Genomic DNA, 26,896 nt, shown 5'->3' with positions numbered 1-26,896 from the left:
CTCTGAGCCAGAGAGTTTTGAAGGGCCACAGCAGTTTGAGGCATCATAACTATAGGGTTCTAACCAACTTGGTAATAGGTATTAGGTGAGGTGTTATAGGTTACATAAAAAAGGAAGGCCTAAATGGCTAAAATTCTGCTTGTTTGGCTTATTTTTTTTTTAAATGGATTAGTAAAAAATTGACTTTGGTACCAGTCATGTTTTGAGCTAACAAGTCCCAGACTGATGTGAAGAAAGCAACTGAGAACCTGGCATAGTGTGTCCATCTTCAGTTCATTTATCCAATGTGTTTCCAATCTCTGCCTTTCATTACTGTGTGTAGTTGGTTTGTATTGAAGGTAATTATTAATTTGCATAGATTGAAGGATATGAATTTGCTCTTAATTTTCCAAGTATCTCTTCTTTTTGTGTTCATTCCTCATTTTCTGCCATAATTTGGGTTGATCAAATATTGTTAGCATTTCATTTTAATTACTCTTGCTGTTTAAATTATAACTGTTATGCTGTAGTTTAGAGATTATACTAGAAATTTAATATATCACAGTTTACTTATATTTTATACTTTTCAAATTAATATAAGAATGTTATAACAGAAATGCATTTGTACTATTTAGGGTGCTATTTTAATATATTCTATATTTGTGCATGTGGTAAACTCCATAATATAAGGTTATTATTTTTCTTTGAAGAGTTGTTTGTCTTTTAAAGAATTTAAGACAACATTATAAAAATGTCTTTTCCATTTCCTTACAGGTTTACATTTTCTGGTTCTTGTCATCCTTTCCTGTATATACTAGTTACCATCTGGTATCATTTCAGAGTCACACCATGAATCATTTCACACATTTCTGAAGGCCTTCCAATGAATAGTTTCTTCATGATGTAGAACCCTAAAATTTATTGTAAATTTCCCCCTTCAATATTGTTTCTTGAACAGTGAGCACTTTGCAAAGACTTGTGAAAATTCCTCATAAAGCTGATAATGTAGTCAGAAAGACTTGGCTGTAAAGCCTGGTCCTGCCATACTGCTCCTGTGTGATTTGGGGAAATTTATGTAGAACACTCAATCTCAATCGCCTCATCTGAAAAAGGGAAGTAATACAACCTATATCTTACAATTTCTTGAGGCAATTTTAATAACTATCAATATGCCTAAGACACACTAGAAATATAAAATTTAAAGCTACCTGTTAACATAGAAATTAAATTTAATAACATTAAAATTTCTGTCTCTTAATATCCCTTCTCCATATAAAACAGAAATTATCAACTATTTTCTTAATCACCATAAACTAGATTCATAGATATCACCACTCAACTTGGAATTTGGTCATGTCTTTGCCTTAAATTTTAAAATATCTTTGATATTTAGGTTTAGTTCATGTTTTAGTTTCTTGTGGAAAGCATTGAATAAAAATATGAGAGGTATAAAGTGAATACTTACATCTGTGATTCACAACCTTCCTTATACAAAAAAACAATTAGTGCTATTTTTAAAGATTTAAAAAAAGAATCACTAATGGCAAGTTAATAATAATATAGTATGTTTAACAATTATCAGGGTAGATGATTATCGTTTGGTAGCTATCATACTTCTACAGATATCAGATCTTTTATAAAATCTGATGTTGATTGAAAAATCTATATTTGATTGTGACCTTAACCTCTCTGATTACTGAGTTTCCACATCTGAAAAAAAAAGTTTGAACTTCATATTTAAAATAACCTCTAGCTCAAAACTACTTAGGTTTATATTCTTTTCCTAGAATTTTCTCATGAAAACTACAGAAATAATAGCTGAAATAATAATCAGTTTAAATTCTCTTATAACTATAAAATCTGTCTTATCACACATTATTCACAAGGTAGTTTCTGGATAGAGGAATTATTTTTTCTCCACTGATACATTTTAAAAAAATAATTTGTGAAATTTAAACTTAAATTGTTTAGGGTTTTTGATTAGAATGTATTTATCATGGAAATCTAAGTTTGCCAATCCATTACTTTGAACCATTTTATAGTCACTTTTTTCAAAATTCCATATACATGACTGAAATACCTTTAATGCTCCACACTGTGAATTCCATGTGATTTTCTTTGAAATCCCTACTAAATTTTCATGAAGAATACAAAGTTAGACAGCATGAGAAACAGTAGAACTACATAAATCTTGCATATAGCCAGGAGGTGGGCAGTAAAACAACAACATGGAGTAGAATTTCATAAATTACTTCTATAACATAACACTGTCTTATAGTTATGTAATATATTAAAGTGAAGCTTAAAATTACCACTGCAGTATTGATTTTCAGTCAAGTAAATGACTTAAGAAGAATCATATCTTAAAACAATAGTTTGGCTAAAAAAATGTCTTGGTCAACTCTGTGCAATATTTGAACTTCATATATAAAATAACCTCTAGCTCAAAACTACTTAGGTTTATATTCTTTTTCTAGAATTTTCTCATGAAAATTACAGAAATAATAGCTGAAATAATAATCAGTTTAAATTCTCTTATAACTATAAAGTCTGTCTTATCACACATTGTTTACAAGATAGTTTCTGGATAGAGGAATTATTTTTTCTCCATTGCTACATCTTTATCTGGATAGAGGAATTCTACTGGGTGAATTAGTGTAGGTCTCATTTTCATACTAGATGAATCACTCTGCCCCCAATATTTTGTAAGAATCAAATATAAATAAGAAGACAGCAACTTTTTAAAGAACACAAATTCACTACAAGTATTGAAGATCATCAAGTCACCTGGGAAGTTATTACTCTTCAAATGTGAATTTGACTTAAAAATGAAAACACAACATGATGATTTGTCATTATTTGTTCATGATTGAAATGTGGAACAAACCTTATTGCACATTTTCTTTTTTTAAATAAAAAAATTGTATTTACTTAGAAGCATTCAGAATGTCAACAAAACAGCTGCAACTTTTTTTTTTTTTTCAATTACAGAGTGGTTGGTATTCAGTTAACAGAACAACGATTATTTCGTATAAGCTGCATCAGAGACAACTGTAGATGAAAACTACCATCCCCATATATAACTAATTTGGCTGTGCACCAACAAGAACCTGCTTTAAATTTCCACGCCAATTTACAACCCCCATATTGTACCACGCAAGGTTAGTGGCTATTGAAAATACCACCAGGACAGGGCTATCTAAAGACACATTCGGTAGTGTGTTAACTACACAAAAAAAGACTTTGTACAGTTTAAAAACAAATCTTACACAGCCTTACATTTCATTTTTTACTTTAAAAGGAGTGAGTTGTGTACAGGGGGTGGTTAAATGCTTTATAGACAAGAAAAAAAAAACTGCACTAGTACCAACTTATTCATCATCATCATCTTCTTCTTCATCTTCTTCATCTTCCTCCTCCTCATCATCATCTTCCTTATCTTCCTTCTTTTTCTTGCTTTTTTCAGCCTTAACAACTCCCTTTTTGCTGCATCAGGTTTTCCTTTAGCTCAGTAGGCAGCAATATCCTTTTCATATTTTTCCTTCAGCTCGGCAGCTTTCTTTTCATAAGGCTGCTTACCATCTGCAGCAGTGTTAGTCCACAACTCTCCCAGTTTCTTTGCAGCATCACCAATGGATAGGCCAGGATGTTCTCCCTTGATTTTGGGGCGATACTCAGAACAGAACAAGAAGAAGGCCCACGGAGGCCTCTTGGGTGCATTGGGATCCTTGAACTTCTTTTTTGTTGCCCCTTTAGGAGGGATATCGGTTTTCATTTCTCTTTCATAACGGGCCTTGTCCACCTTTGCCATGTCTTCGAATTTTCCTTTCTCTTTAGCACACATGGTCTTCCACCTCTCTGAGCACTTCTTAGAAAACTCTCAGAAGTTGACTGAAGCATCTGGGTGCTTTTTCTTGTGCTCCTCCCGGCAAGTTTGCACAAAGAATGCATATGATGACATTTTGCCTCTTGGCTTCTTAGGATCTCCTTTGCCCTCCTTTAGTTATTTTTCCTTAGTGAGGCACAGAGTCACCCAGTGCCCACCCGGCTCTCACTTGCCCCGGGGCTGTCTCTATGGAGCTCAATGTACTGCAATGTCTGTGAGAGCCCTTATTGCACATTTTCTAAAATGGATGGAGTTATCATGCACACAGAGTTTGGGCCAATAAAGATAATAAGAAATGATTTTGGATTCTGGAAATTAGAATTGTGTGGAGATCACACAATGACTTTTGTATTTTCATTTTTGAGCAAGTCACTTTTATGAATTGTCCTATTTTAATGCTTTTAAACTAAACTCTCAAACTGAAACTTTTGTATCCTTAATTTCTACCATGAAAATGTTTTTCAAATTGTAATAGACAATAACATAAGTATAGTGATAGGATAAGAGAGTACTTAAATATACCTTATAAGGACTCATTTGTAATTAAGTGTTTTTTTATTCTTAAAAAGAGCCACAATAACAGAAAACTTATTCTGCATTATATTATCACTATGAATTAAAATAAATATAAAGAATTAAAATAAATATAAAGAATTAAAATAAATAATATGAGTACCTTAAATTTGAATAGCATTTCATATTAAATAGTTTTATATGCCAATGCCATTTTAATTTTTAAGTTAGGAAAAGTGAAATATGATATAAAATACATATGGATTTAGATGCACATATAACATTAAAACGTCTCTGTATTACTTTTAAAATAATTCAAATATTTTGTCATTAAATACAAAAAATTCCACAATCTCCTTGTCCTCTATTTTTAAAATTTATTTATTTATTCTAATTTGTTACACAATGACAGTATAATGCATTTCGAATCATAGTACACATATAGAGCACAATTATTCATGTCTCTGGTTGTACACAAAGTAGAGTCACACCATTCATATCTTCTTACATGTACTTAAGGTAATGGTGTCCATCTCATTCCACCATTGTTCCTACTCACATGCCCCCTCTCTTCCTCTCCTTCCCCTTTGCCCTATCTAAAGTTTCTATGTTCCTCCAAAGCTCCATGCCCCCATCCCCAATATGGATCTGCATCCACATATCAGAGGAAACATTTGGCATTTCATTTTTTGGGATTGGCTTACATGGCTTAGCATTATATTCTCCAGCTCCATCTATTTACCTGCAAATGCCATCCTTTTTTTCTCTTTTAATGTTGAATAATTTTCCATTGTGTGTGTGTGTCTGTGTGTATGTATATTTTATATATATNNNNTATATATATATATATATAATCACATTTTCTTTATTCATTTATCTACTGAAAGGCATCTAGGTTGGCTCCAAAATTTAGATAATGCAAATGGTGATGCTATAAACATTGATGTGGCTCTGTAAATGAAGCATGCCGATTCTAAGTCCTTTGGGTATAAACTGAGGAGTGGGATAGCTAGGGCAAATTACAGTTCTAGTTCTACTTCTTTGAGGAATCTCCATACTCCTTTCCATATTGGCAATATATGAATGTGCCTTTTTTCCCCACATCCTCGCCAACAATTATTGTTGTTTGTCTTCATAATAGCTGCCATTCTGACTGGAGTGAGATAAAATTTTAGAGTAGGTTTGATTTGCATTTCTCCAATTGTTAAGATGCTGAATAGTTTTTCATGTATTTACAGATTTATTGTATATCACCTTCTGAGAAATGTCTGTTAATTTCCTTGGCACAGTTATTGATGGGGCTGCCATTATTATTATTATTATTATTATTATTATTATTATTTAGCTTTTTGAGTTCTTTATATACCCTAGAGATCAGTGCTCTATCTGATATGTGAGGGGTAAAGATTTGCTCCAAAGTGTATGCTCTCTATTCACCTCACTGACTGTTTCTTTTGCTGAGAAGAAGCTTTTTAGTTTAAATCCATCCCATTTGCTTATTCTTGATTTTATTTCTTGTGTTTTAGTAGCCTTATTAAGGAAGTAGGGGCTTAATCTGACATGATAAAGATTATGGCCTACTTTTACTTCTATTAGGCATAGGGTCTCTGGTTTAATTCCTAGGTCCTTGATCCACTTTCAGTTGAATTTTGTGCAGGTTGAGAGATAGAGGTATAATTTCATTTTGCTGCATATAGATTTCCAGTTTTCCCATCACCGATTTATGAAGAGTATATCTTTTCTCCAATATATATTTTTTGGTGCCTTTTTCTAATATGAGATAACTGTGTTTATGTGGGTTAGTCTATTGTCCTATATTCTGTGCCATTGGACAAGTCCATTTGGGTACCAATACCATGCTGTTTTTGTGACTATTGCTCTGTAGTATAGTTTAAAGTCTGGTATAGTGATGACATCTGCTTCACTCTTCTTTATAAGGTTTGCTTTAGCTATTCTTGGCCTCTTTTTTCCCAGATGAAGTTCATGACTACTTTTTATATTTCCATGAGAAATGTCATTGGATTTTTACTGGAGTTGCATTAAATCTGTGTTGTGCTTTTGGTAGTATGGTCATTATGACAACATTAATTCTGAATATCCGAAAGAAAGGGAGATCTCTCCAACTTCTAAGGTTTTCTTTAATTTCTTTCTTTAGTGTCTGTAGTTTTCATTGTAGAGGTCATTCACCTCTTTTGTTGTTTCCCAAGTATTTTATTTTTTTATGAAGGCTATTATAAATGAGGCTGTTTTCTTAGTTTCTCTTTCATAGAATTTGTCAAAGATGTACAAATTTGTACAAATTTGTACAAATTTGATTTATGGGTGTTGATTTTATATCCTGCTACTTTGATGAATTAATTTATTAGTTCTCACAGTTTTGTGGTGGAATTTTTTGGGTCCTCTAAGTAAAGAATCATGTCATCAGGAAATAGTGACAGTTTGACTTCTTCTTTTTATATCCATATCCATTTAATTTCTTTCACATGTTTAATTGCTCTGGCTAGAGTTTCAACAACTGGTTTAAACAGAAGTGGTGAAAGAGGGCATCCCTGTCTTGTTCCACTTGTTAGAGGGAATGCCTTCAATTTTTTCTACATTTAGAATGATGCTGGCCTGAGACTTAGCATAGATAGCTTTTACAATGTTGAGATATGATCCTGTTATCCCTAGTTTTTCAGTGTTTTGAACATGAGGGCGTGCTGTATTTTATCGAATGCTTTTTCTGCATCTATTGAGATGATCATATGATTTTTATCTTTAAGTCTATTCACGTGATGAATTTTTAATTTTTTTATTCTGATTTGTTACATATAACAATGAACTACATTACAATTCATATAAAAATTGTGCTCTATATGTCTAAATCTCTGGTTATATACAAAGTATATTCACACCATTGTGTCTTCATATGTGTACTTAGGGTGATGATGTCCATCTCATTCCACCATCATTTCTACACCCATGCTCCCTCCCTTCCCCTCCCACCCCTCTGCCCTATCTAAAGTTCATCTAGTCCTCCCATGCTCTCCCTCCCTACCCCACTATGAATCGGCCTCCTTATATCGGAGAAAACACTGGGCATTTGTTTTGAGGGGGGGGTATTGGCTAAGTTCACTTAGCATTATATTCTTCAACTCCATCTATTTACTGCGAATTCCATGATTTTATTCTCTTTTAATGCTGAGAAATACTCCGTTGTGTATATATGCCACATTTTCTTTATCCATTCATCTAATTAAGTGACATACATCTAGGTTGGTTCCACAGTTTAGCTATTGTGAATTGTGCTGCCATAAGCATTGATGTGGCTGTGTCCCTGTAGTATGCTGTTTTTAAGTCCTTTGAGTATAGACCAAGGAGCGCATAGCTGTGTCAAATGGTGGTTCCATTCCAAGTTTTTCAAGAGATCTCCAAACTGCTTTTCATATTGGCTGCACCAATTTTCAGTCCCACCATCGATGTAAGAGTGTGCCTTTCCCCCCACATCCTAACCAACACTCATTGTTGTTTGTATTCTTAATAGCTGACATTCTGACTGGAGTAAAATGAAATCTTCGAGTAGTTTTGATTTATATTTCTCTAATTCCTAGAGATGTTGAACATTTTTTCATGTATTTGTTGATTGATTATATATCATCTTCTGAGAAGTGTCTGTTCAGATGCTTAGACCATTTATTTAGTGGATTATTTAATTTTGTTGTTTAGCTTTTTGAGTTCTTTTTATACCCTAGAGATTAGTGCTCTATGTGATGTGCAAGTGGTAAAAATTTGCACCCAAGTTATATGTTCTCTATTCACCTGATTGTTTCTTTTGCTAAGAAGAAGCTTTTCATTTCAAAATGAACCCATTTATTAATTTTTGATTTTAATTCTTACACTATAGAAGTCTTTTTAAGGAACTCAGGGCTTAATCTGACATGATGGAGATTTGGGCCTAATTTTTCTTCTATTTGGCATAGTGTCTCTGGTTTAATTCCTAGGTCCTTGATCAACTTTAATTTTTTTTTACATAGTGAGAGAGAGAGGAGTTTAATTTCATTTTATTGAATATGAATTTCCAGTTTTACCAGCACCCTTTTTTTAAGAGGCTATCTTTCCTCCAATGTGTGTTTTTTGTGCCTTTCTCAAATATAAGATAACTGTAACTATGTGGGTTTGTCTCTGTGTCGTCTATTCTGTATCATTGGTCTACCAGTCTATTTTGGTACCAATACCATGCTGTTTTTGTTACTATTGCTCTGTAGTATAGTTTAAGTTCTGGTATAGTGATGCCACCTGCTTCACTCTTCCTGCTAAGGATTGCTTTAGCTATTCTGGGTCTCTTATTTTTCCAGATAAATTTCATGACTGCTTTTTATATTTCTATGAGGAATGTCATTGAATTTTGATTGAAATTGCATTAAATCTTTGTACTGCTTTGGTAGTATGGTCATTTTGACAATATTAATTCTGCCTATCTAAGAACACAAGGGAGATATTTCCAACATCTAAGGTCTTCTTTAATTTCTTTCTTTATTGTTCTGTAGTTTTTATTATAGAGGTCTTTCACCTTTCTTGTTAGGTTGATTCTCAGGTGTTTTATTTTATTTTTTGAGGCTATTGTAAATGGAGTAGTTTTTTCTCATTTCCCTCTCAGAGGCTTTGTCACTGATATACAGAAACAATTTTGATTTATGGGTGTTGATTTTGTATTGTGCTACTTTGCTGAATTTATTTACGTGTTCTAGAAGTTTTCTGGTTGAACTTTTTGGGTCTTCTAAGTATAGAATCATATCATCAGCATATAGTGCTAATTTAAGTTCTTCTTTTCTATGTGCATCCCTTTAATTTCTTTCTTCTGTCTAATTGCTCTGGCCAGTTTTTCAGGAACAATGTTAAATAGAAGTGGTGAAAGAGGGCATCCCTGTCTTGTTCCAGTTTTTAGAAAGAATGCTTTCAATTTTTCTCCATTTAGAATGATGTTGGTCTGAGGCTTAGCATAGATAGCTTTTACAATGTTGAGATATGTTCTTGTTATCCTTACTTTTCTCCTGTTTTGAACATGAAGGGGTGCTATATTTTGTTAATTTTATTTTCTAAATCTATCAGATGATAATATGATTCTTATCATTAAGTCTATTGATGTGAAATATTGATTTCTGTATGTTGAAACAAACTTGCATCTCTGGGATGAATCCCACTTGGTTGTGTTACACTACCTTTTTGATATGTTTTGAATTTGATTTGCCATAATTTTATTGAGAATATTTGCATCTATATTTATTAGAGATATTGGTCTGAAGTTTTCTTTCTTTAATGTGTCTTTGTCTGGTTTTTGGAATCAGGGTGATATTGGCCTCATAGAATGAGTTTGGAAGATTTCCTTCTTTTTCTATTTCATGAAATAATTTGAGAAGTGTTGGTATTAGTTTTTCTTTGAAGGTCTTGTAGAACTCAGCTGTGTATCCATCTGGTCCTGGGATTTTCTTGGTTAGTAGGCTTTTGATGACTTCTTCTATTTCATTGCTTGAAATTAATCTGTTAACTTGTGTATGTCATCCTAATTCAGTTTGGGCAAACCATATGACTCCAGAAATTTTTTGATGTCTTCAATATTTTTTATTTTATTGGAGTACAAATTTTCCAAATAATTTCTAATTATCTTCTGTATTTCTGTAGGGTCTGTCATGATATTTCCTTTTACATCACAGATGTCAGTAATTTGAATTTTTTCTCTCTTTTAGCATGGCTAAGATTTTATCAATTTTATTAATTTTCTCAAAGAACCAACTTTTTGTTTTGTTAATTTTTTCAATTGTTTCTTGTTTCAATTTTATTGTTTTCAGCTCTGATTTTAATTATTCCCTGTCTTCTTCTGCTTTTGGTATTATTTTGGTATTATTTTTTGTAGGGCTTTGAGATGTAACGTTAGGTCATTTATTTGTTGACTTTTTCTTTTTAAGAAATGAACTGCATGCAATGAACTCTCCTTTTACTACTGTCCCAGAAATTTTAATATGTGGTATCAGTGTTCTCATTTACCTCTAAGAATTTTTTAATCTCCTCATTGTCTTCTATAATCCATTGTTCATTCAACAGCATACTATTTAGTTTCCAGGTGTTGGAGTAGCTTTTATTTTTTATTTTACCATTGATTTCTAATTTCATTCCATTATGATCTGATAGAATGTGGGTTAGTATCTCTACTTTTTTGTGTTTGCTGAGTTGCATTGTGGCAATAATATATTATCTATTTTAGAGAAGGATCCATGTGCTACTGAGAAGAAAGTTAATTCAGTCACTGATGAATGAAATAGACTATATGTCTGTTAAGACTAATTTATTGATTATATTATTGAGTTCTATAATTTCTTTGTTTAGCTTTGTTTGGAAGATCTATCCAGTAGTGAACGACGTGTGTTAAAGTCACCCAGAATTATCATGCTTTGGTCTATTTGACTCTTGAATTTGAGAAGAGTTTGATGAACATAGATACTCCATTGTTTGAGGTATATATATTTATAAATGTTATGTCTTGTTGATATATGATTTCCTTAAGCAGTATGAAATGTTCTTTATTTCTTTTGATTAACTTTGGCTTGAAGTCTACTTTATTTGATACGAGGATGGAAATCCATGCTTGTTTCCATAGTCCATGTGAGTGGATATGTTCTGATTTTGTACATTTGGTGTCCTGTAAGCCTCTTGTATTCGATTTTCCAATTCATTTTTCATGTTTAGAATTTTTTCTGATACTATTTTTTAGAATAAATTGTTCATTCCTTTGGTTTGAAACTCTCTACCTTCCTTTATCTCAATAATTCTTAAATTTGGTCTTTTTATATTATCTCATAATTCTTGAATATTCTGCTCATGGTTTCTTATCATCTTCACTGTGTGGTCAACATTATTTTCAAAATTATATATTTTGTCTTCATTGTCAGAGGTCCTGTCTTCCAATTGATCTAATTTGTTGGTGATGCTTATTTGAGCTTTTAATTTGGTCTATTGTTTCTTTCACTTCAAGGATTTTTTTCATTTTTTTGAAGGTTATTAAGGTGAGAGGGTTGGTTTAAGGATCTCCTTTGGGGCCTGCTTATGTGATGTGGGAACCTGGTCTTATCTCCTTATATTGCCTGTAGGCCTCACAATTCCTTTTCTCTAATTTAGCATCTAAACTGTATTTCACTCACCCCTTCATTTCTACTTTTCAATTAGGAACCTCTCTAACTGGAGGTTTTGTGGGCTGCACTCTGAGAGTTGTGCACCTGTCATGAAGAGCTGTTTTATATTGGGAAATTCAGGGCCAGCCTGTGCAAGCTACTGACCAGCTGCATAGCTGCAAGCACTGTACTGGGTTAGCAACTGCAGGGGAAAAGGGAGAATTGGGGACTGTAAGTACCTTGATATTGCTTCTAAGTCCCAGCTGGTGCCCCAAGCTGGAAGTGACCCCAACTAAAGATGGTGACAAAGGTGTCCTAAGATGGAGGCAACTGTTTTCAGCTATGGGGTATTGGGTTTGATGGAGACAGTTGGTGGCCTTGGGGTGTGTGTTCATAGATGAAGCTCTATGGCATGCAGTGTTGTGGGCTGGTGGCTGTCTCCAGACTCTGTGTGGTTTCCAAGGTTCAGCCTAACATGTGTAGGGGACTATGGAATTAGTTGCAGTGTCCCAAGACCGAGGGGACCAGGGGATCCCCATTTTGGGAGCTGGGGGTCCAAATGGGAGTGGGGGCCAGAGCTTCTGCCCATGGGCAGTGGCTGGATGTTCTGTGTGGGAGCAGTGGCTGGGATTTCTACACAGGTGCTGATGCTGGTGGTCCTTCTCAGACACCTTGAGGTCCTGTGTGGGCAAGTTGCCAGCAATCCTGTTCTGACCCTGAGGCCTAGAGATCTATGTGGGCATGGTGACCAAGATTCTTCTGTGGGAGCAGCTGTCAGTGGTCTTCTAATAATTCGCAGATAATGAGTATTCCTACTACTTGAATCCCAGGTCATGGAGTGACACAGATTGCAGCTTCCCTCTAGCCTGCCATATTGGATCATCCCTTCTTGCCCTCTATTTTAAGGACTTCTATTTTCTAGCAGTTTTCCATATAACCCTTGTTCCAGACTCAGTTGACAATTCATTATACTCCAAAGGAACCATGTGCTTTCTGGCATTTGCTTCATTGTACATGCTGTTTTTTCTACTTGAAACAAGACTGTCTTCTATTTAAATCAGCCCAAATAACATAACTTATTGTTTTCCCTTTCCCCCTCCCCAGTTCCTCAAAATCATTTTGTTAAGTATCTGCTTATGATTTTTCATAGTACCATTTTAATAGTTCTTACAGCACTTGTCATGATAGAACATATCTCTCTTGCCAGTATTGCTGTAATACCTTATTAAATTGTCCCCATGCTCCATATTTTTATCCCTTATCCTTCAGCAGCCAAAGAAATCTTTTAAAAACCTCAGATATGAATGTTACCACTACTAACATACTCCTCCCTTGTTTTCACATGCTGCTGATAGGGCTCATAAAATGTTAGGCAAGTACTTTACCACTAAGTTACATCCCCAGGCCTTCACTTCCCTTGAAAAACATCCAATAATTCCCAATCCTTCTGTTCTCTTCCTTACTCTCTGTACTTCATATGTGTTCACTGTCATTCCATTCTATATAATCATGAAATCTTCCTACTTCACTTCCCTTGAAAAACATCCAAAAATTCCAATCCTCTGTTCTCTTCCTTACTCTCTGTACTTCATATGTGTTCACTGTCATTCCATTCTATATAATCATGAAATCTTCCTACCTAAGGGCTTCATACATATTGTTTATTCTGCCTGCAGTAATGTCATTCAGATGAAAATAAAGCAATATAAAATTGAGGTTCTCTGTTTTACTTCTTCAGAGAGACCTTTCTAGATTATAATATAAAGTACATTTTCCTCTCATTACCTGGTTTCATAATAACATACTCTCAAAGAACATTTAAATGTAAATATCTCATTATATATTTCATTTATTTAATGCTGTTTTCCTAACAAGACTGGAACTTCCATCAGAAAACAGATCATGGCTGGTTTTTTCAATGATAAAGCTGTTTTGCTTACTAACCACAATGCTAAGCCCATAGCAGAATTAAATAAACTGAAGGATCCCTCTATCATTTCCTAGAATTTTCTCTCCTCCACTTAAAAAAATATTTATTCTAAATAGTTATACATAACAGTAGAATTCATTTGACACATCATAAATAAATGGAATATAACTTCTCATTCTTATAATTAATTGTATGTGTCTCCTTCATCTTGATGGCTTAGTTTAAATTTCATCTGCACAAAATGTTTTTCAGGATTGCACTATCTATAATATGTCCTCTGCATCTTCTACCTTGTTATTAACTATTACAAACTTCCGGAAATTTCTGTTATAGAACACCATTACTGGTTAATCATTTTATGCTTTCCTAATAATATCGTTCTTTAGTAGTAGAGTACATATTTCAGTAAGATGATGGTTATATTTTGCTTATAATTTTATATCTAGAAAAGACTTTCTCAACCTTAGCATTATAAATAGTCCTGGGTTGTAAGACTCTACCCTTTTTATCACATTCTGAGCAGCATCTTGGCTTCTATTTTCTAGATGCCAATAAAATCTCTCAATGGTAATAACCAAAAATGTCTCTAGACATTGCCAAAAATATCTACTGGCAGTAAAATTTCCACCTTTTATGAACCATTGCTTTAGGGGTTACCACCTTCAATGGAGTAGCTGCTTGATAAGTATTTTTGAATGAACAAATAAATATATGAGATGCTTTGTTTCTTTCAATTTTTTAAGTCTTAATGAAGTATTTTTGATAAAATTGTATCTATGTATGATGTATACGAGATGCTTCAATATATACATATAGTAAAATTATTACAAAAATCAGGCTAATTAACATATCCACCACTTCATATAATGATGTTTTGTGTCTCTGTCTTTGAGAAAAATTAAGATCTACCCTCTTGGCAGATATCAAATATCCAATGAATTATTATATATATATTAACCATGCTGTACATTAGGTCTCCAAAATTTATTCATCTGCAAATTGCACCCTTTAATCAACATAGATTTGTTTACTTCAAAAAGGAAAATTTCAATACTGTGCATACCAGTTTAATGAAAACTTGATCATATTCAAGCATGAGGTTTATCTTTCAAGATGTCATATCTATGAAACATCTCTTAGAGAGGCTCTTTCAACTGCAAACATAGTGGCTGTGTCATTGATAACTTAATACTCATCATCTCCTTTTTTATTTCTGGAAGATTTCTGATTCTATTCCAGGAGCAAGGTACTAGCTTAACAACTGCATGCTATATCTCCACGGAAATAAGGAATTATCAGTGAGCAATAAGTGGATGTCCTTTGGTAGAGTTTCGGACAAAGTTCCTTAAAAAGGGCTGACTGCTGAGTGAAGCAGGACATGCCTCCTTTGGCCTTTCCTTATATTCCTTCTTCCTGACTGGAAAGTGGATGTAATACATGGAGAAGTAATTATTATATGTTCCTAGCAGGTATCTTTGAATATGGAAATCACATACTAATAATAATGCAGAGAGAAGAAGAAAAAGAAATAATCTGAGTCTCTAATGACTGTAAAATCATTAGCATTGGGCTTCTTATTTAAACCACTTACTTTTTGTTATTTCCTATATTCATGTTTTAGATTATTAAGAAATGTATAACAAATAGAGTGGCTTAAAGAGTACATATTTATTTCCCGCAGTTCTGGAAGCTCAGAAGTTGAAGATAAAGGTACCAAAAGATATGGTGTCTGGTGAATTCTCACCTCCTAGCTTGCACATAGTTGGCTTCTCACTTTATCCTCACATACCAGAAAGAAAGAGAGCTCTCTGGGGACACTTTTACAAGAACATTAATCCTATTCAAGAGTATCTACTCTCATGACCTAATTATGTTCCAACACAATCCTAATAGCATCACTTTGGGGGCTAATAATTCAACATATATACTGGAGGGACACAAATATTTAGTGCATAAAGATGCACCAAACCAAAATTGATATAGTGATCTCCCCAGAATAGAGCTAGCTCATTATCTGACCCTTACACTGATTTATGTGGACAGGTATCAAGTGGAGCATGTGTGAGGGGTGATATACTAAATGAAATAAAAAGAAAATCAGAATCCATATGTGTACCAGTGTGATTGGCAGCTTTATCATACAGGAATTCAGGAACTCAGACACAAGTGAAGCAGGTAGTATTCCACTATTCTGAATTGACAAAAATCAGGAAGAGACATGATATTTGGAAAATATGCTCAATAAGTGGAGTAACTACTGCTTCCACATTTCCCTTCAGTGATCTACAATATTGTTCTGAATGTATCATATGTTGAGCTAAATTTAGGCATGATCTCAGAATTGTTTTAAACCCAGTTATTTCTATGACAACATTCTCAATTGATCTTAATTGACTGCGAGATTAATTTCATCGCCAACTTTGTTCTTACATGTATGAACCGAATCAATTAGAAAGACACAAAGTAAGCTAGGTTTGAAGAAAATAGTGCTTAGCTGCAGAAACCATAAATGAGGCAAGTACTGGTAATTTCTTCTTATTTCCTCTCATTTGGCCTAATGCCCTTCACCCCAATATCACTAACTATAATAATTACAGCTTATGTTGTCTCCATCTAGATTGGCTGAGTCACTTAAGTTCTCCTTCCTGGATACTGTTATCATGAGTGTTAAGCCGCAATACTATCCTAAAATGCAGGCAGAAGCCATATGTATAAAATGCCCTGCCTTGAATCTATATATTGTTTGCATAAACATCTTTGTTTTGCACTTTGAACTAGAATCTTTAGAATCAGAATTTTGAAACGGCAATATGTTGTACCTGATACTTTGTCCTAGAATAAAGTCAAAGTCAAATATGTCTAAGAATTTATGAAAATAGTAAGCATATGGAATGTAAAATCACTTCATATTATATCAAAATACCATTTTAGTAGTAGGCAGAATTCTAAGATGGCTTCCAAGTTCTCCATCTTCTAATGTTACCCTCATGATTGAAATTAGAGTTTGTGGCAAGGATGATGAGAATTTTCTGATGCAGATAAGAATTCAACTCTGTTGATTTTAAATTAATCAAGAAAGATATTATCCTGGGTAGGTCTGACTTAATGGAAACTCTTTAAAAGAAGGTATAAGCATTTGCTTGAGTTTATAGATTCTATCCTGCTGGTCATGTAGTAACATACCACCATGAGTTCTACAGCTGCAAGGAAATGATTTCTCCCAACAATCAGGTAATCTTGGAAGAGACTTTGATGAAACCCTCAATGTTAGCTAATCCCTTGATTGAAGCCCTGAGCATATGACTAGTTAAGTTATGCCTAGATTCCTAACCCAAAAATATGTGAAACAATAAATTAGAATTGAATTAAGCCACTATGTTTTGGGGTAATTAAGAAAAAAGAAAAATCTCAATCAAAGAAAATATGCAAGGATTTTTCCCCAAAATTATACAAATATTTGTGTGTACAAATTAATAATTACATATCGATATTGTATGCTATGTGTAGTGGGTTAAATAGTGGTCCCAAACATATTAAAACCTATAAATATGATCTTATTAAAGATTATGCTACGCAACTTGGAATTAATGTGATCAAAATACCTGAACAACTTAGAGGATAAAAAGTTTATTTTGGTTCATAATTTAATCCATGGTTCCATGACTTTGGGCCTGAGGTAAGGCAGAATATCATGGCAAAAGGGCTCAACACAAGAAAGCTACGGAGCTCAGGATGGGGTCAAGAAGTAGAGAAAGGGAAGAGAAGGGACTTTAGGGAAGATGAACAAATCTAGGGGCTGCCCCCAGTGACCTAACTCCTCCAGCCACACACCACCTGCCTAGAATTACCTCCCAGTCAATTCAAACAAGTATGGGCTGATTAGGTTACAGTTCTAACAGTGAAATCATTTCACTTCTGAACATCCTGCATAAATACAGGAACCTTTGGGGGATACTTATATTCAAACCATTACACAATCATCCAGAATTTAGGGTTGACACTAAGTCCAATGATTCATGTCTGTGTAAAATAAAAATTAGAAAATTTAAACACATAGAAAGGAGAAGTCAATGTAGAAATAGAGGCAGTTTGAATTGACATCTAGGACCACTAGAAGCTGGAAAAGGCAGGGATAAATTATTCCCTAGAGCATCCAAACAAAATATAATATTGCCAATACATTTATTTTAGAATTCTTGCTTCCAAAATTGCAAATTCACAAACTTCTGTGGTTTTAAGCCGCCAAGTTTATGGTAATTTGTTATATCAGCCCCAAAGAACTAATATACTATGTGTGTAGCCATGGGGGTAAAACATAATTAGGATGCAGATTCTACAACCCAGGTATTCAATGTATAATATGAAATATGTGATGTGCAATTATGTAAAGTAAGATATAATAAGGTAAATTCCAAAAGAGAAGTACAGATAAAGTGGTTACAGTGAAAGAAGGAATATTTAATTCTAGTCAGGGCAATCAAGTAATGATATCTAAAAAATAATTTAAGTTCTAAGCAAGCAAATATATGACAGGTATATATAGACAGAAGAATACCAAGAAGAAATTAATAAGCACCTGCAAAATTCTGCTTCTTTTTAGTACAACAGCCTACCATCTGACATCAATTGTACATTACTTCTATCAAACTTGTCAATTGAAAAAATTTCAACATTCAATATGCTCTCATTTAAGGGCTCAAATATTCTATGTAAATAGAGGAGACTATCAGTTTCTAATTATACCATTTTGTACATATCAAATAATTTTCCTATTTCAACTATTAGGCACTATGAAGTACCATTGGGCAAAATTGTGTAAAATTAAAAATTTAACCCATAGAGTAATGAGATCAAATTAAGAATAATAAATAAGATAAAGGTAGGTAGGTAGGTAGATATATATGTGTATATATAGATAGATAGATAGATATGTGTGTGTTTATGTAAACATTTACTAAAATTTATATATTCAATGTTAGTTTTTACATTATTATAAATTTGGCATTTGAAATGGTATTATGATATTTTATTTGATAAGTTAGACTCAAGAAGTGATTTGATGATTCATTTTTATTATCAGAGTTATCAACTCTTTAAAATTAGTAAATCATTATTATTTAAAGTCCATTATTTGCATTAAGATTCATTCTTTTTTAGATGATTTTTTATTAGATAATTATAGTTACTCACAGTAGTTTGATTCATTTTGATACAGTCACATATGAATGGAATTTGATTTACTATATTTCAGTCCCCAGTTTCCCTCTCCTATCCCTCTCCTCATCCCTAATGATGTCATCAATTTTATTGAATGTAAAATATAAATAAATTAATAAAGAAAGAATTTTTTTCAGTTAAAAATTAGTAAATAAATCTTCCCATAAAAATTGAATTTCAAAAATTATTATTGCTGGGGAAACCAGTGTGAAAGAGAAAGCATATTCCTTGCAGCTTTGTAAAGCACAGAGGTGTCAGAAATCAGTTACTAGTCAGGCAAAAGCTGTAATATAATTATTGGTTTCATCAGTGTACAGAAACCAATTTTGTGATAAGACACTCTTGGAAGGTAAAACATTGATCAAACCAGAAATTTCATGTGTGTTAAATGAACAATTAACTCAACTTTTAGAGAAAAATAATCATGAATATATAAAAAATGCATCATACACTGATGTTTGCATATACACATACACACACATGCATGTGACTCCAAATGTACTTTTGGAATTAAGTTACTAAACCTCTTTTCAGTAGTAAAATGATTACATACACATAGAAATCTCATAGAAATTTTGTGTAAAATAATGAGATGTTTCTTCAAATATGTTGCAACTCTAATTCATGACTATATCTAATAATGAGAGATAAAGATGATCCAAATAAATAACCCTATTAAAAACTCAACAATTTTGTTTCCACCCTGAAGATTTTTCTGGAATAGTAAGCAAGTAGCAAATCTAACAAACTGTTTAAACTTATTATCCATTATCCTCCATTATCCCTTAGCTTCTGCTCAGATTTGACCACTGTAGGGATAGGGGAAAGCGAATGAAGGAGGGCAACATGCCCCTTAATTATACCCCTAGCAAGTTACTCTGGATTGGCTGTGTCCAAAATCTCCTGTCCAACAACCCTATTAGTTAGGGTACCCTTTTTCCTTCATACCTAGTGATAGTAAGAGCCTAGTTTTTATTACCCATGAAATAAAGTGTTATCTTTTTTCTGGTTTACACCAAAATGTTTTCTAGAGAATTCATGAGACCTTGCAACACTTTCAGGGATAAAATGAGATCAAACTTAAATTCAAGATGATAATAAGAAGTTACTAACTTTACCACAACAAATTAAGAAGCTAATTATATACACAACTATATTCTATTAACTCACCCAGACATTAAATGATATACAAAACTGTAAAATAAATCAACTCTTCTCATAATTTTGTGGAAAATAAAATTATTTCTTATGAATATGTTTATATATCAACATACAATAGGTTTATTACCGTTTTTAAATAAAATAGATATGAAAATTTTTAGATTTAATACCTAGTATTCAACACTGATAGGGAACCCACATAAATAAAAGTTGATGAAATGCTTTAAAATATTTTATGGGTGTAAAGTTGGTGTGGATTTAAAAAACTTGATAACTGTTGCCTAAAACACATTAGTAGCCTTTATAAATAGTCTATTTTATTTAATTTCTTTAGTTTGCCATTATTGAGTTTGCCAAATGTTTTTAATCATAAGCTACTGAGTGATAGATATACTAGGAATTCACAGAAGAGATACAAATTGCTAAAAAAATTTGCTAATAATTATAGAAAAAAAATACAGTGAGATTTTTTTTTCACTTGATGAAATTTTCCTTAAAAAATTTGGATCATCCAGTTTTGTTTGAGAGTGTAGAGGAGCAAACATTTGCACACATTTTTTGTAGTATAAATTGGTAAAGAAATTGGAGGGCAATCTTTTAGTATCTCTTAAAAATGGAAATATGAATACTTTATGAGCCAACATTTCAAATCCAGGAATCTATCTTACAGAAATAAAAATATGAAGGCTTAAAAATATCTTTACAATGATATTCACTACAGCAGTATTTACAACAGCAAGAAAATAAAAATACAAAGAAAAGAAATGAATGTTCATTAAAACAAAATTAGATACAGACTAGGAATGTAGCTCATTGGGAAAGCACTTGCCTAGCATGTATAAGGCCCTGGGTTCAATCTCCAGTACTGCAAACATTTTTAAAAATAGATTAAATATTGTATAATCATGTAGTTAAATACCATGTAAGTATTCAAAAACAATCAAATGCAATTTGTATCTATATGTACTTAGCCAAGTGTTTTAACCATGATATATTAAGGGAAAAAGGCAAGTTACAATGTAACATACTTAATATGGCCCATTTTCCAGTACATGTACATACATATGCACACTTTTGTATCATTCTGTGTGTGATACTATTCTGAAAAAAATTATTTAATATGTGAGATGGGAGAAGTCAGGGAGGATTTTTACTAAAGCATTTTTTTTCAGGGCTGGGGATAGAACCCAGGCATGCTTTACTCCTGAGCTACATCCCCAGCCTTTTAAAATTTTTGACAGGTTCTTATTAAGTTGTTGAGGCAGGCATCAAAGTTGCAATCCTCCTGTCTCAGCCTCTTGAAGGGCTGAAATTACAGGCATGTGCCACAGTGCACAGCTATAAGGTATTCTTTACAATAAAATATAAGAACTCTAACGAAAGATATTCTTGGGAGCTGGGCACTGTGGCTCATGCCTGTAATCCAAGATACTCAGGAAGCTAAACTGGGAAGCTGAGGCAGGTGGATGACAACTTTCAGGCCAGCTTGAGGATTTTAACTAGACCCAGTCTCAAAAAATAAATAAGCAAACAGGATTGGGAATGTAGTCCAGTGGTAGAGCGTTCCTGAGTTCAATTCCTGTACTAGAAACCAAAAGGCCTCTTAACATGAAAAAGTAGCCCAGCAAAATTCAAACAATTTTAAGATATAGTGCTGTTATTCATTGACATTCACAATAATTGTTATGGTTTTATAAATAACTTTATATTCATCTTTCTGTTTGCATCAGATTATACTATGCTCTCCCATAATACACACATACACACACACACACACACACACACACACACACACAAATACACATATATACCACTTTATCACAATTTTAAAGGGAGCAGATTTTGCTTTAGTTTTCTTTTCTTGTGTATGAATTTTTTTCCAGTGCCCTTATGCCATTCGATTGTTTAACTTCCTCTCACTTTAGAGTGACAATCATTTCCAGTAACAAATATTTTAAAATCCTATTAACTCTGCTAGTTTTTGCTTCATTAAGCTTATTCTAACATGTAAGTAGCAAACAAAAGAAACAAACAAAACAAACATAACAAACAATAGCATTCTGACTTAGCTTAAAGTATAAAAGTTTGCAGAATTTAGGCCCTAGCTATATTACTTAAAATATGGAATTTAGACAAATTATCACTTTTAAAAAATTTATTGGTTCTTTTTAGTTATACATGACAGTAGAATCCATTTTGATATAATCATACAAGTATGGACAATATCTTATTCTCCTTAGGACCTCAGCACCTCTCCTTCCTCTTCTGTTTCCTTACCCCCTGCTCCCTTCCCTCTATTGATCTTTCTTAGTTCCAGAGGTAAGGGAATACAATTTAAAGATATCTGAAAGAAGAGTTGCCCTAGCAAATAACATAGTAAATACAAAATTTTGGAGTGAGAATGAATCTAGTTTGTTTTAGGATGCTCAATGTAACTAGCTAAGGGGATTATTCAGGAGAGCAGTTCAGTAGAGGCAACATAAACTCAGAAAATGCAAAGAACTATGGGGTCTTATTTGGAGTTTGACTTTCATCAGATATATCTTAACTTTTATTAAACTTCTTTTGGTTGTTGGGTTGAAGAAAAATTATGGAGGTGAAAATTTAGAATGTATATTGAAGGCAGAGCCAGAAGAAAATCCAGGATATGAGATTTGAGAAAGACTGTCATTAAATTAATGTATGTTTGCAAATGTTCAAAGATGGAAATGACTGGATAGAATATTTGAACTGTAGAGTGGTTACATGCTCCTTTGGGATACGTTACAAGGAAAATAACTAATAGATTTCCAAAGGGAAGATTCTATGTATTCAGTTGAATGTGTTAGTCTGGATCACAGAAGTCTTTACAATATGACTCGTATGTGAAATTTGGTATTGTTTGAGATCATGGAGTAAATATGTATACATAGGGAAGAGAAGAGGGTAAAGAGTATTTTACAAAGTGTTCCAGTATTTAGAGGCTGGAGACAGGAGGAAAGAAAGTAACAGACAGTGAGGTGAAATCACATAATCTGAAAGGTAAACAAGATAATTGTAGGGCTTTCAAAATGTAGGAAAGGCAGTTTAAAAAAATTAGGGAGTGGCCAATTGTGCAAATGGTTCCTGAGGAAAAATGAGTAAAATGATGAGGTGCAATTAGAAAAGTGGAGGTTACTGGTGATTTGAGAAATATGGTTTCAGTGGAGTTGTGGACAAGAACAACTGAAAGTGCTCAGAATTTTGATTAGGAAGAAAATTAGAGAAATCACTATAAGGATGTGCTGCAACTAGGGAGAAGGAGGATGTGGGTTCTAAGATAGAGCTTTGTTCTTTTACATTTTTAAGATGGGAGCTATTATAGCAAGTTGTATTTTTGATGGGAATGAACCAATAAAATGGAGACACTTAGAATGAAGAAGAGAACATTTAGAGAAATGCAGAAATAAAGTCTTTGCATATGCAAGAGCACATGGGGACCAAGAGACCAAATGGAGACATTTCAGTAGGAAAAAAATAATCAATAATCTTGTATAATAATTTGAAAGGCAACATAAATAGATATAGATAATGAGCTCAAATACTCATCTGATTAACTCCAGTATCTTGATGAAACAACAAGTGACAGCATCAGTTAAAAGTTAGAATTCAGGAGTGCTATTGGAGGTTTGCTAAGAGAAGAAACAATTAAAATGATCTTCATGAAGCCGAAATAATAAATAAATAAATTAATAAATAAATAGCCTTGTCTTCAAATATCACCACACTGGGGTCTAGGGCTTTAACATTTATATAGAGAGAGTACATAGACATTTAGTCTATAGCACAAGGTGTTAAAATATGGAGGGTGAGATAGAAAATGACTGGAAGAAAGCAAAATCAGCTACCATTAGATAAGGGCTGTAAGGGAATAGAAAGTCAGCTTTCATTTAGACTAAGAAGTTGAAGGAAAGTTTGAAAAAAATTGATGTTAGGGAGGTTTTTGATGAGGATTCTGAGTTCTAGATGGCACAATGGATATTGCTGCTCTCATCTGGGATAAAGTTGATTTATGATATTCAAGAGTGAAACTATTTTTACTCTCATTAGGTTTAACATATACTTTTTCCAGAATGCTACTTATTGAAAAATATTAGTGTATTAAAATATACTAGGATGCTAAAACTAGTACTCTGAGAGCTCAATGGCCAAAGTATGGCAGAGCATGACAGTTTAAAAAGAATATGTTCGGTCAATAAAAGGCCATTCTTTAACCTTTAATAACTCTGGTTAAATAATTTCTCCAAGAGTAAGGGGTATTTTAACTTATAAAATTTTTCCTAAAGCATGTTTAATAAAATATCATCTTTTTATGGTCTGTTTATGCATATTTTACTCATTAACTGTAACAAGGTTAAGCTATTTGTTTCTATGTGTTTTTGTCATAATTACACAACATTTATAACCATGAAAGATATAAATCATGATAGTATATCCATACCCCCTGAAAAAGCCCCCATTCTGACAGTGTCAATTGTACAGGTAACAGTTGTATAACTGTCAATAAAACAGAAACTTTGATGTTATAGAAGACAATGGAAACTCTTGGATGAGATACAATAGTCATTCCCAGATTTTAATCCATGCTTTAAATTAATTCCATGGGAACCTACATTTGGCACAAGGGCCATTGTTATGAAAAACAGTTAGAAGGCAGCTTCTACTAAGCCAGATGGTTAATTTGTAATAGGGGAATATAACAAGGAGGAACTGGGTTATATAACCCCTAAAAACTCTTGATAATGGATTGTATGGACAAATCACTGGGCTTCTTTCCAATTCTCTGCCAAAGCTACTATCTGTGGCAATAACATTATCAACTACAGGAGGAAACATTACTAATTGCAAAGTGTCTAGAAAGGTAAATGCCACAGCTAAAAAATAGGATAAAGTGTTCCTAGACCGATCGGGAGAGCATAGGTCAAGAATCCTGAGATAATCTAAATAAACTTATATGAGGGGAAAGTAGCAAAGCAGAGGAGGAGAAGTATATTGGCTTAAGTTCCCAGAACAATTAGAATAAAACTAATTATCTGGATTAACTGTCAGTACACCTTGAAGTCAGCATTGTGAAGTGTCACTTTGCATTGCATGGAATTGGAGTGTTCTATGATTTTAGTGCTAAAAATAACCCTAGAGATTCAGTGAGTTACTCAAAGTCACACAGCAAGTTATTAAAACAGCTGGGACACGAGTCCTGGGGCTAAGACTTAAAATAATTAGTACAATGAGATTTATCTGGACATGCTGCTCCTTTAAGAAAGTGCTGGATCCTTTCCTTAGGGAAATCCTAAAATACTTTTTCCCAGAGTGTTCTTCTAAATTTTATGGGACTACCTTAGGTCACCTATAGCCTATACCTATACTAAGTCCCAAAATTTATATTGAGGTGGGACATCAACTTTCTCTTCTGTAGAGGGCAAAGTTAAAGTTTTAATATGAAGCAATTATCCCACAAGTCATAAACATGGACACAAACAGATAACATAGGGGTTGCTATATGAAATTGAAGTTATTATTTCTGTATCTCAAAGTTGTATTCTTGAAGCTACAACTTTATATTTGGTGTGACCTTGAGAAAAAAGTTTCTTTATATTTCATTACTCTTATATTTAGATGGGTTTAATAATGTCTGTCTCAAAAGGGTGTTATAAATATAATTCTTTAATATAGAACAAAGTTCAAAAGAAAAAAAAACATATTGCCTGTAAAGTTTTATTAATCAGTGTATTTTCCTTTTCTCTTTCTTTTCTTATTTATAATGATTTTTATACATCTATTTCATTTATTTATTATTTTTATGTGGTTCTGAGAATCAAACCCAGTACCTCACACATAGTAGGCAAGTGCTGTACCACTGAGCTACAAACCTAGCCCCTCATAATAATTAATTGATTTTATTAAATTACTATAGCAATAATTATACTTTAATAAAAACTAAAAGTAGAACATAATGTTGAGTGTTTAATTTAAATGTACACTTTTGACAGTAAAATACCCAATATTTCTCTGAAAATTCTATATCATGTCAGAAATATTTTTAAAAATGTAAAAAAATATGAATATTCCAATGTTGGTGACTCAAATTTATTTACTTCAGCCACATTTTGAAGAATAGATATTTTTGATTTTCTTCTTCTATCAGTGATAGAATTATCAGAAAATGCCATCAACATTCTCATTATTTTACTCTGGATAACTAATCTATAAAAGAAAAGGCCTACTTTTCATTAGTTTGACTATTAGGGAAGATCGTTAAATTTATAATGGGTTTTTGTGAATATTAATTGTAAGAAACTACTTTGAATCACTCCCTCCTCTCATTCAAAATGCCAACAAGACAACTTTATCACTGTGATTGTCTACAGAGTGCAACAGAACTGGCCTAAATACCATTGCTTGTTCATTACTAGTGCTCTCAGTTGGCTCTCCTGGAACATTCCAGCACAGCAGGTATTGTTCTGTGCCTGCAGCCATAATGTAATAGAAAAAGCTATCATGACAGTCTCTGCTTGGGAAAAATCATCAATGTGGCATTCAAAGGTGTCTCCTAACTCCTGTGAAAATAGATTTTGGACTTCAGATTCACTGTTTTTGGTCCATGGAATCATTAAGACGTAAAGGACAAATTTTCTGTCTCAGAATTTTCAGACCCTCAAATTTTAGCTGCATTAGTACATCTATAAGGAGATAGTAGTCTAAATAAATCACTCTAAATGTATTATAATCTTTTCCCTCAGTCTTAGTACTCACTTGCTATTGTTTAACAATATTTTCAGGATTTCAGATGGCAGTTGTGAGTGTGATCCATACAGCCAAATGCTAGGATGCACATCTCATCCCAGCACCCCTATCACCTCCCTCCCCTATTAGGGGATGTTTTTACTCTTATATGGCCCTGGTCATGCATCACATCTAATTCCAACACAGAGCCACTCCTTCCTGCATAGGAATTCCTAGGGAACTTTTCAAGTATACATGTTTCCTACTTCCAAGTAGGGAACCTTTCACACAGGCCCCACTCTTGTCACATGTCATGGGCTCTCAATC

At 33.2% G+C, this 26,896-nt stretch overlaps 1 pseudogene; it reads right to left on the bottom strand.

Annotated features, from left to right (window-relative positions):
- Positions 1 to 3,271: 3,271 nt before the first annotated feature.
- LOC107152569 lies at positions 3,272 to 26,457 on the bottom strand (annotated as a pseudogene).
- Between the last annotated feature and the right edge of the window lie 439 nt (positions 26,458 to 26,896).

This window comes from Marmota marmota, unplaced genomic scaffold (genome assembly GCF_001458135.2).
Source record: "Marmota marmota marmota unplaced genomic scaffold, marMar, whole genome shotgun sequence".
In the NCBI taxonomy this organism is placed as follows: domain Eukaryota; kingdom Metazoa; phylum Chordata; class Mammalia; order Rodentia; family Sciuridae; genus Marmota; species Marmota marmota.
The sequence above is the reverse complement of the archived record's forward strand: the minus strand, read 5'-3'. Positions and strand labels throughout refer to the sequence as shown.